The sequence below is a fragment of the Bubalus bubalis genome, chromosome 1, assembly GCF_019923935.1.
Source record: "Bubalus bubalis isolate 160015118507 breed Murrah chromosome 1, NDDB_SH_1, whole genome shotgun sequence".
NCBI lineage: Eukaryota > Metazoa > Chordata > Mammalia > Artiodactyla > Bovidae > Bubalus > Bubalus bubalis.
In genome coordinates this window covers 24,750,519-24,761,807 of record NC_059157.1, presented here as the reverse complement: position 1 = coordinate 24,761,807, position 11,289 = coordinate 24,750,519, and positions in this window count along the sequence as shown.

The following is an 11,289-nucleotide window of genomic DNA, read 5'->3' as shown; positions in this document are numbered from 1 at the left end:
TATAGAAATTAGACCAAAATAAATAGAGACAAAATCATATTATCTAGACAGGAAGATCCACTTTCATAAATATATGTGTTCCAAAATTGATTAAAATATTCAATGATCTTCACTTAAATTCCAATGGGGATCTTTGTGGAGTTTGCCAAGTTAATCATGGGTGAATATGTAGACTAAGAGAAGTGCTTGTATACTGCAGGTGGCTATGGACTTTGTACATGTACTTTTAAAAATTTAGTGCGACATTCTTTGGTGGAGTTAAAATGCTTCACATCTACAAAATCCTAGAGAAATTAGTGACTTCATCAAGAATGTTCATTGCAACTTTGTTCCTAAAAATAAAAAAAATCTAGCAATAATCCTAATGATTATCACAAGAAAAATAAGTGAATATCCTGTATTATAATCATCTAAAATAATAATATACAATGGCAAAAATTAAGGTATCAGCCCTTCAGTAGTCAGCACAGGTACATCACAAAAACACAGGATGATAGAGTACGTATAGTATGGTGTCATTTATGTAAAGTCTGTAAACCTACAAAACCTAACTCTATGTATTTCATAGATGTATATGTGTAGTTAAACTATAGTGAAAAACATGAGAATCAGTACCAGTAAATTTAAATGATACACTTTTATGAGAAATGTTATGAAGGAGGGGCAGAAGGTGGCTTCTAGGTTCTTTCAAGTACTCAATTGCTTAATCTGGGGAGTAATTCCATAGGTTTTTACTTCATTATTCTTTTCACTTTAAATATTCATTACATGTGTTTTTCATGTTTGAAATGTCAGCTATAAAAAATAATTTCCAAAAAAAAGAGGAACAAAAGTAGTTATTTTAGCACTCTTTTGTTGTGTGGGTAAGATGAAAGGGGTAATACATTTTAATCAGAAGCACCAGGCAAGTTCAGGAAACAGAGATAGCACATAACAAGAACTGAAGAATTTAAGGCCACCCCCTCTCCTATGACCAGAATGATCCTTCGCAAAATGAGGACCTTACATGTGAGTCTTTACAGGGCCTCTCATAGAGTTAAACACTCTTAGTTCTTTATTTTGAACAACAACAAAAACTTTTGAGAAAAGGTATAATAGCTTAAAACTACCTCAGTCTAGGATGGTTTAAAATAGTTCTAAAGTTTGGGAGAAATATCAATAACCTCAGATATGGAGATGACACCACCCTTATGGCAGAAAGGGAAGAGGAACTAAAAAGCCTCTTGATGAGAGTGAAAGAGGAGAGTGAAAAAGTTGGCTTAAAACTCAACATTCAGAAAACAAAGATCATGGCATCTGGTCCCATTACTTCATGGGAAATAGATGGGGTAACAGTGGAAACAGTGTCAGACTTTATTTTTTGGGGCTCCAAAATCACTGCAGATGGTGACTGCAGCCATGAAATTAAAAGACGCTTACTCCTTGGAAGAAAAGTTATGACCAACCTAGATAGCATATTCAAAAGCAAAGACATTACTTTGCCAACAAAGGTTCGTCTAGTCAAGGCTATGGTTTTTTTCTGTGGTCATGTATGGATGTGAGAGTTGGACTGTGAAGAAGGCTGAGCTCCGAAGAATTGATGCTTTTGAACTGTGATGTTGGAGAAGACTCTTGAGAGTCCCTTGGACTGCAAGGAGATCCAACCAGTCCATTCTAAAGGAGATCAGTCCTGGGTGTTCTTTGGAAGGACTGATGCTAAAGCTGAAACTCCAGTACTTTGGCCACCTCATGCGAAGAATTGACTCATTGGAAAAGACTCTGATGCTGGGAGGGATTGGGGGCAGGAGGAGAAGGGGATGACAGAGGATGAGATGGCTGGATGGCATCACTGACTCGATGGATGTGAGTCTGAGTGAACTCTGGGAGTTGGTGATGGACAGGGAGGCCTGGTGTGCTGTGATTCATGGGGTTGCAAAGAGTCGGACACGACTGAGTGACTGAACTGAATTGAACTGAACTGAAAGTTCACACCAGAGGGTATCAGCAGGTCAAGAACCGAGGGACAATCACAGCCGTAGGGAGCATCTACGGGAACAGCCCCTCCGGAAATTATTTGAATGGATCCTAAGAGTATTAAAATTCTGGGAGTCATGGACTCTTATTTAAAAGCTGAAGGATTTTGAAACTTTCGTTAGAATTTTAGCCTCAATTTTGATGAAAATGTAATAATGCAAATTTCAGTAAACACTGCAAATTGTGCTTTTCTGTATCACTCAACATAGGTTCAGAGATTTAAGTGGCATACTAAATTTAAATTGAAGTAAATTTAAATTCACTGATGATTCCTTGTTGATCATCTCTGCTGCTTGTAGCTTTATTTCTGTTTTCACCAAAGAATAAAGAGAAATATCCCAGCCTTTGGTAAAGCTATTTGGGTTTATGCTTGTAGTGCTTTGAAAGAATAAAACGTTGCCTAAAAGAAATTTTTTTTCTTTACTATGACTGGATAGCAGTACATGGAACTTATAAGTAGGCCATAAAACTTTGAAATATACATCTTCTAAAAAATATAAAATTAAACTTATGTCTGTTAATTTTCTCCCAGATTATAGCCTTAAACCATGCTTGTTTAAGTGCTGGGTGGCATATGGCTTCATTATTGCTATAGCTCTGGTTAGGCCAGCCTTCATGGATCCCAAAGAATAAATATTTCTCACTCTAAACCCTCAACGAGTACAAAGGTTTTGAACCATCAGAAAAGATTGGTTTGCATCTTCTTTTACTTAAATGTTTCTTTTTATCTTTCCCCAGATATTCGTACTTGCCAAGTCTATTCAGAAAAGTACTTAAGCATTCCTGGACTCATGGTGAATACCAAGCCTCATTCCTTGTAATCATATAAGAAAAAAAACACGTTTCATTTGCTGAACAGCATGATGTAGGATTGTATCAATCATTGTGCTTCTCCATGAAAGGTAAGTGTGGTTGCTGCTAAATTAATCTTTCCTTAAAACAAAACTAAATTGCATTCTCTCGTGGCTAATCACAAAACAGGTACATTCTATGCTTCAGAGTAAATACCACCTGCTGATAATAGTTATGTCCTTATTCTCAGTTTTTAACTAATTATATTATCAAGAGGTTTTAGAAAATAATACTCCTAAATTAGATAAGTAAGAGGTTACATTTCAACATTAAAATCCAAAGTTTTAAGCACACCACTCTATGTATTGTCTGATAAAATGTATGACAGCAATAAATAGGTAGAATTTGCCAAGATATATATTTACATTGCAATATGGTTTCCTCAGATGTTAAATTGTAGATGTGCTTAAAGAGTAACAAAGACAAAAATTTAATCAAATATTACAATATACAGTATTTATAAGAAAAAAGTATTGAATAATTTTTTGCTGTTAATAGAAACAATTTGTATTCTTCTCAATAGTCTACTGCTTATTCATGCAACATAGATTGCTTAATTAGAGACTTTCATATAGAAATAATCATGTTTGGCAAAAGTTCATGACCATTTTCTAGAGATTTATAGAGGAAAAGTATATCTCATGATATAAAATTTATTATTAAGATAATATTTACTTTATCTCACTCCTTCAAACTTCTCATAAAATACTAGTAATTAATTTTGGAGGTTAATTATTTTATGGTTGCATTAATAAGACACTTTGTTATTATGATATACCCTTGCTAAAATGGTTAAGATGTATTTGGCCAACAAATAGCATAGAGGATTCTTTTTCAGAAAGGAGAAAAATTAAAATGGTTCTCAAGACTTGACTATACAAAAGTACTCATGTTGTACACTTTGAAACATTTAGGAGCATCAGAAACTTTGAGAAACCTATTTTGAAAGCTACTGTTTGCTTTAGGAAAGCAGAGATAAACCCAGAGGGATGCTCTTTTATGCCAGGAGATGAGAATGTGTCTAACTCGGGGCTCTGGGACCCCCTGCTGTGCACTGGTTGAGTTCTACATGTGCCATGGTCTGATCTCCCTACCAAGGAAGAAGGATTTTACATTTTCTGTGGCTGTGACAGAAGAGTCCACAAAATAGAGTAGGAGACGTATGGTTCTTCTTTCTTTTTAAGTTAAACTAGTTCTTGTACTTCATCTTTATCACTGCAACCAAGCAATGGCGTCCCCACCAACCCTGTTCCAGTGATAACTATTACAACAAGATAAGAAACTGAGCTGTTACACAGTGAGTGCATGCTCAGTCATGTCAACTCTTTGTGATGCCATGTCCATGGAATTTCCCAGGGAAGTAAGCACTAGATAAATATGTATTGAATGAAATAAGAAATTTATTGTCAATGTCCTCATAACTAAATTGTCTCTTTAGTGCACACTGAGTTTCAATGAAATTTTTTAAAATTTCCTTGTGACTTTTGAAGATCCTTTCCATGAAATTGTTCTTATTTAATATCTATTCTACTTGTGAATCATGAGAAACACAGTCAGTTAAAAAATATATATATGATACAGAGCATAAAAACAACAAAAACGAAGAAAAAGAGGATTAAGGAGATGTTTAGTACTTTTGTTGCTGGATTTTTCCCCAGAACTTTTTGGATAATTCTCTTCAGTTCAGTTCAGTCGCTCAGTCATGTCCGACTCTTTGCGACCCCATGAATCGCAGCATGTCAGGCCTCCCAGTCCATCACCATCTCCCGGAGTTCACTCAGACTCACGTCCATAGAGTCAGTGATGCCATCGAGACATCTCTTCCACTGTTGTCCCCTCTTCCTCCTGCCCCCAATCCCCCCCAGCATCAGAGTCTTTTCCAATGAATCAACTCTTTGCATGAGGTGGCCAAAGTACTGGAGTTTCAGCTTTAGCATCATTCCTTCCAAAGAACACCCAGGGCTGATCTCCTTTTGAATGTTATTAGAGCATGACAGGAAGCTTTTGTTATTGTTATTTTCATTGTTCTTAATTTTTATTCTGTGTTATCAAAGCTTAACTGTATTGAGGAAAAGCTTAGTTTTAGGTATTTTTTTAGAACAAACAAGTCCATTTAAGAAATTATTATGAGAACCTTGTAATTTTGTATGTAATATTTTTATTAAACCATGTGGTATTTGACATCAAATGAGGTGATGAAAAGCATGGATTTGAAGTTATTCTTTATGATGCAATGGTAGATGGGGTTGTTTCCTAGAGAATGTTAGTTTCCAGTCCCAGAGTTGAAGATCTGGCAATTAACTCATTCTTTCTAGATGTCTGATCCTTACTTATAAGTGGAAATGTAGTCTCACATCATTATAAATGTTACAATGTGTTTTAAGAACTTAGCACAGTACCTGGCATAAAATAAGCACAAAATAAATATTTGCTATCACCTGTAAAACTTAGTAAGAAGACAAAATGTCTGCTATTAAAAGGCATGGTTCAGTTCAGTTCAGTTCAGTCGCTCAGTCATGTCCGACTCTTTGCGACCCCATGGGCTACAGTACACCAGGCTTCCCTGTCCATCACTAACTCCCGGAGCTTACTCAAACTCATGTCCATTGAGTCAGTGATGCCATCCAATCATCTCATCCTCTGTGGTCCCCTTCTCCTCCCACCTTCAATCATTCCCAGTATCAGGGTCTTTTCCAACGAGTCAGTTCTTCACATCAGGTGGCCAAAGTACTGGAGTTTCAGCTTCAGCATCAGTACTTCCAATGAATATTTAGGACTGACTTCCTCTAGGATTGACTGGTTGGATCTCCTTGCTGTCCAAGGGACTCTTAAGAGTCTTCTCCAACACCACAGTTCTAATGCATCAATTCTTCAGCACTCAGCTTTCTTTATAGTCCAACTCTCACATCCATATGTGACTACTGGAAAAACCAAGCTTTGACTACATGGACCTTTGTTGGCAAAGTAATGTCTCTGCTTATTAATTTGCTGGATAGGTTGGTCTTAACTTTTTTCCGAGGAACAAGTGTCTTTTAATTTCATGGCTGCAATCATCATCTGCAGTAATTTTGGAGCCCAAGAAAATAGTCTTTCATGCTTTCCATTGTTTCCCCATCTATTTGCCATGAAGTGATGGGACCAGATGCCATGGTCTTAGTTTTCTGAATGTTGAGTTTTAAGCCAACTTTTTCACTCTCCTCTTTCACTTTTGTCAAGAGGCTCTTTAGTTCCTCTTTGCTTTCTGCCATAAGGGTGGTGTCATCTGCATATCTGAGGTTATTGATATTTCTCCCAACAATCTTGATTCCAGCTTGTGCTTCATCCAGGCCAGCATTTCTCATGATGTACTCTGCATATAAATTAAATAAGCAGAGTGACAATATATAGCCTTGATGTACTCCTTTCCTGATTTGGAATCAGTCTGTTGTTCCATGTCCAGTTCTATCTGTTGCTTGCTGATCTGCATACAGATTTCTCAGGAGGCAGGTAAGGTGGTCTGGTATTCCCATTTTTTTTAAGAATTTTCCAGAGATTATTATGATCCACACAGTCAAAGGCTTTGGCATAGTCAATAAAGCTGAAGTAGATGTTTTTCTGGAACTCTTATCACTTTTTCAATGATCGAAATGATGTTGGCAATTTGATCTCTGGTTCTTCTGCCTTGTCTAAATATAGTTTGAACATCTAGAATTTCACGGTTCACATTCTGTTGAAGCCTGGCTTAAAGAACTTTGAGCATTACTTTGCTAGCATGTGAGATGAGTGCAGTTGTACCATAGTTTGAACATATTGATGCTTCCAAAGGCCCATTTGACTCTGCATTCCAGGATGTATGGCTCTAGGTGAGTGATCACACCATCATGATTATCTAGGTCATAAAGATCATTTTTATATAGTACTTCTGTGTATTCTTGCTACCTCTTCTTAATATCTTCTGCTTCTGTTAGGTCCATACCATTTCTGTCCTTTATTGTGCCCATCTTTGCATGAAATGTTCCCTTGGTATGTCTAATCTTCTTGAAGAGATCTCTTGTCTTTCCCATTCTATTGTTTTCCTCTATTTCTTTGCAATGATTACTGAGGAAGGCTTTCTTATCTCCCCTTGCTAATCTTTGGAACTCTGCATTCAAATGGGTATATCTTTCCTTTTCTCCTTTGCCTTTAGCTTCTCTCCTTTTCACACCTCTTTGTCAGCCTCCTCAGACAACCATTTTGCATTTCTTTTTTGGGGGAGATGGTCTTGATCCCTGCCTCCTGTACAATGTCACAGACTTCGTCCATAGTTTTTCAGGTATTCTATCAGATCTAATCCCTTGAATCTATTTGTCACTTCCACTGTATAATTGTAAGAGATTTGATTTAGATCATACCTGAATCGTCTAGTCGTTTTCCCTACTTTCTTCAATTTAAGTCTGAATTTGGCAAAAAGGAGTTCATGATCTCAGCCACAGTCAGCTCCTGGTCTTGTTTTTGCTGACTGTATAGAGCTTCTCCATCTTTGGCTGCAAAGAATATAATCAATCTGATTTCGGTGTTGACCATCTGGTGATGTCCGTGTGTAGAGTCTTCTCTTGTGTTGTTGGAATAAGGTGCTTGGTATGACCAGTGCATTCTCTTGGCAAAACTCTATCGGCCTTTGCCGTGCTTCATTCTGTACTCCAAGGCCAAACTTGTGTGTTACTCCAGGTGTTTCTTGACTTCCTACTATTGTATTCCAGTCCCTTATAATGAAAAGGACATCTTTTTTGGGTGTTAGTTCTAAAAGGTCTTGTAGGTCTTCATAGAACTGTTCAACTTCAACTTCTTCAGCTTTATTGATCAGGAAATAGACCTGGATTACTGTGATGTCGAACAGTTTGCCTTGGAAGTGAACAGAGATCATTCTGTCATTTTTGATACTGCATCCAAATACTGCTTTTTGGACTTTTTTGTGAACTATGAGGGCTACTCCATTTCTTCTAAGGGATACTTGCCCACAGCAGTAGATATAAGGTCATCTGAGTTAAATTCTCCCATTCCAGTCCATTTTAGTTCACTGATTCCTAAAATGTCGATGTTCACTCTTGCCATCTCCTATTTGACCACTTCAATTTGCCTTGATTCATGGACCTAACATTCCAGGTTCCTATGCAATACTTCTCTTTACAGCATCAGAGTTTACTTCCATCACCAGTCACATCCACAACTGGATACTGTTTTTGTTTTGGCTCCATCTCTTCATTCTTTCTGGAGTTATTTCTCCACTCTTCTCTAGTAGCATATTAGGCACCTACCAACCTGGGGAGTTCATCTTTCAGTGCCCTATCTTTTTGCCTTTTCATACTGTTCTTGGGGTTCTCCAGGCAAGAATTTAGAAGTGGTTTGCCATTCCCTTCTTCAGTGAACCACGTTTTGTCAGAATTCTCCAACATGACCCATCCGTCTTGGGTGGCCCTACACGGCATGGCTCATAGTTTCATTGAGTTAGACATGGCTGTGATCCATGTGATCAGATTGGTTAGTTTTCTGTGATCATGGTTTTCTTTCTGTTTGCCCTCTGATGGGAAGGATAAGAGGCCTATGGAAGCTTCCTGATGAGAGAGACTGACAGGGAGAAAAGCATGGTGTTAGGAGACAACAACAAATTATACATAAAACTATGTGGAGACACTGAGCTTATTAATTTGATAGAATGGTAACTATTTCCCTTAGGCAGAGCCATATTGTTTTGGATTTCTTATTACTGTGTGTAAGACATGATTTTAAGTCGTGCTGTCAACCGAGTAATTGTTAGCAGAGCAGTAAAGAGTCAGAGGGATTTCAATGGATAAAAATAGTGGGGAGGCCTTTTAGTCTAAAGGAAGGGATGAACATGAGTAAAGGAGTTTATAGGGGAATGAGCTGAGTGTCTCTAGGAATTCATGTCCAGAAGTCTTTGGAGTGGCTGAAAAATAGAGGTAAGATGAAAAATAAGGGCGGAATACTCAAGACCAGAATGCATAAAGACTTCTGTCACTCTGTTGACTACCAGGGTAAATTCAGAGGTTTTGGTTATTTCTCCCACACCATTTTATGTGCATATCTATTCAAATATATTCCATTAGAAAGTATTTCAAATAAAGAAAAGACATTTTTGCTTTAGTAATTCACTGGTAGCTATGCTACTTTGCTGGAACCATGAAATAAGATATAAACATTCACATAGAGGAAAAATGTTATCATTTCTCCCCTCTTTGGTAGAAGGCTTGGGATGCTATATATGGGAGTGGGTGACTCGGGGACTCTGTTGAAAAACAGTCATTCCTGGGATCCTCTTTCTAGCATGCATTACAGATTTCACCCTAGGAATGAGGTCAAGGGACACAGTCTTGGCAGGAGAAGCTTCTGACAATGAGAATGGAGTAACGAGGGATGAACAGAGAATGTAGAAATTCTAAGTGGTTCATTTATTCCTTGTGTTATGGTATTGTTATGCATGGCCTGGAGTGTCTTGAGAGAGATCCAGAGAAGTCTTTTTGTTTGTTTGTTTTTTGGTCATGCCATGGCAGTGGACTCCCCTCATAGCTCAGTTGGTAAAGAATCTGCCTGCAATGTGGGAGACCTGGGTTCGACCCCTGGGTTGGGAAGAGCCTCTGAAGAAGGTAAAGGCTACCTACTCCAGTATTCTGGCCTGGATAATTCCATGGACAGTACATTCAATGGAGTCGCAAAGAGTTGGACACGACTGAGCCACTTTCACTTTCACATGCCATGGCATGTAAGATCTTAGTTTCCTGACCAAGGATTGAACCCATGCCTCCTGCAGTGGACTTATGGAATCCTAACCACTGGACAACCTGGGAATTCTCTAGAGAAGTCTTAAGGGACCAAGATGAACCGTGATCATTCAAAATACATTGTGGTTTTGGATGAAATGCAAAACACAATTCTAAATGTAAATAGAGTTCTCCAGAGCTCAAGGTTTGAATGGAGTCACTCACATTAACATTAAATTCAACCCTTACTCATTGTTGTTGTCCCCCCTTTCTGAAACAAGGTCTCAGAGTCCAGGGGAAGTACACAAATCAGCTTTTGTGGCAACCGCCTTTGGCTTTTTTTGCCAGGGCAGCTTCACTGTCCACAGTTCACAGCCAATGGCCCGTGCTGCTGCTACTTCAGCCATGGCCGAAGCCCAGGCTGCTCTGCTGGGCCTCCTGGAACCCGCTCTGCCTCTGATGAGCCCCGATGGGCAGCAAGTGTGGTCTCACCTGCTTTGTCAACTACAACTCAGATTTGCTGGGTTGAATCAGCAGGATGCAACAAGGCAGGATTCCCACTATTTTAGATTAAACAATTTCAAAGCAGTGTCACATTTTAGTCATTTACAAATGGCTTTGTTGAAATCTTTCTTTTAACCTTTGCATGAAAACAATGGGAAAATCAAAAGCAAATTAAAGCAATAGGAACTGTGAACTATGAAGAATTTCTGTTCCCCTTTTTGTTACCAGGAGTTTGTTTCTGAATCAATGCCATTTTGCTCAGCAGCCTTCTGCAAAGTTTCCTAGACCAAAATTTCTCTCAAGAAGACTTTCAGTGGCCCATAACAATAGGCATTTGTCAGGTCACCTCATTAGTTTTCAGACACATAATTCCAGATGTCTAGTCCCCAGAAGTAGGTGCAGATCCAAGAAAATCTTTGCCTGCATATAAATAAGATTGCATGAGGGTGGTACCATCATATTTATAAATATATCCATGAATACCTAAAATTCTAACAGTGTACAGAGAAAGTTAAGTTCAAAATGATACTTCTGTTACATTAAAAACTGTGGATATGACCCAGTTTAAATTATCAAATATATCAAAGTCATCCTGTTAATTGTTCTTATCCTATTTTTGGACCACAGTGAAACAGTAATGCTTAAATTCTCTTCATCTCCAAAATAATAATCCAAGGTTTTAGGGAAAGTATATATATCATCAACTAGCTGCCTCTGAAATAAAGTTGTAGAATATTAAAATATGGCTTTCAGTTATAGTAAAGACTTATGTCTGTCATCAATCAGTTATAAAAAACAGTGTGTTCAAAATATGAGGATTTTTGTTTGTCATTTTCCCCTGCAGGTTAAAGAGAAAATTTAGTTACCTAAAGTCCATTTTAAATTGAATTATTTTTTCAGTGTTATGAAAACTAACTAAAGTAGAAAAAGAGGCAAAGATGCTTTTGATGATGGCAAGAATAGAGGCTAACAAACTTCCTTAGGAATAGAGTCTGGATGCGGGCAGGGGACAGCACTGTGGTCTGGAGGACTTGGGTGTTATGAATACAGACGCCGCTAAGACTTCCAGAGCTACATGGAGACTCTGTTGGCAATCACTTCACCTGTAAAAGCCACACACTGGATACTGCTTGATTAGTAACACTGTCTTACAGCAGGAATAATTTTGATGTGAGTCAAGCTTCAG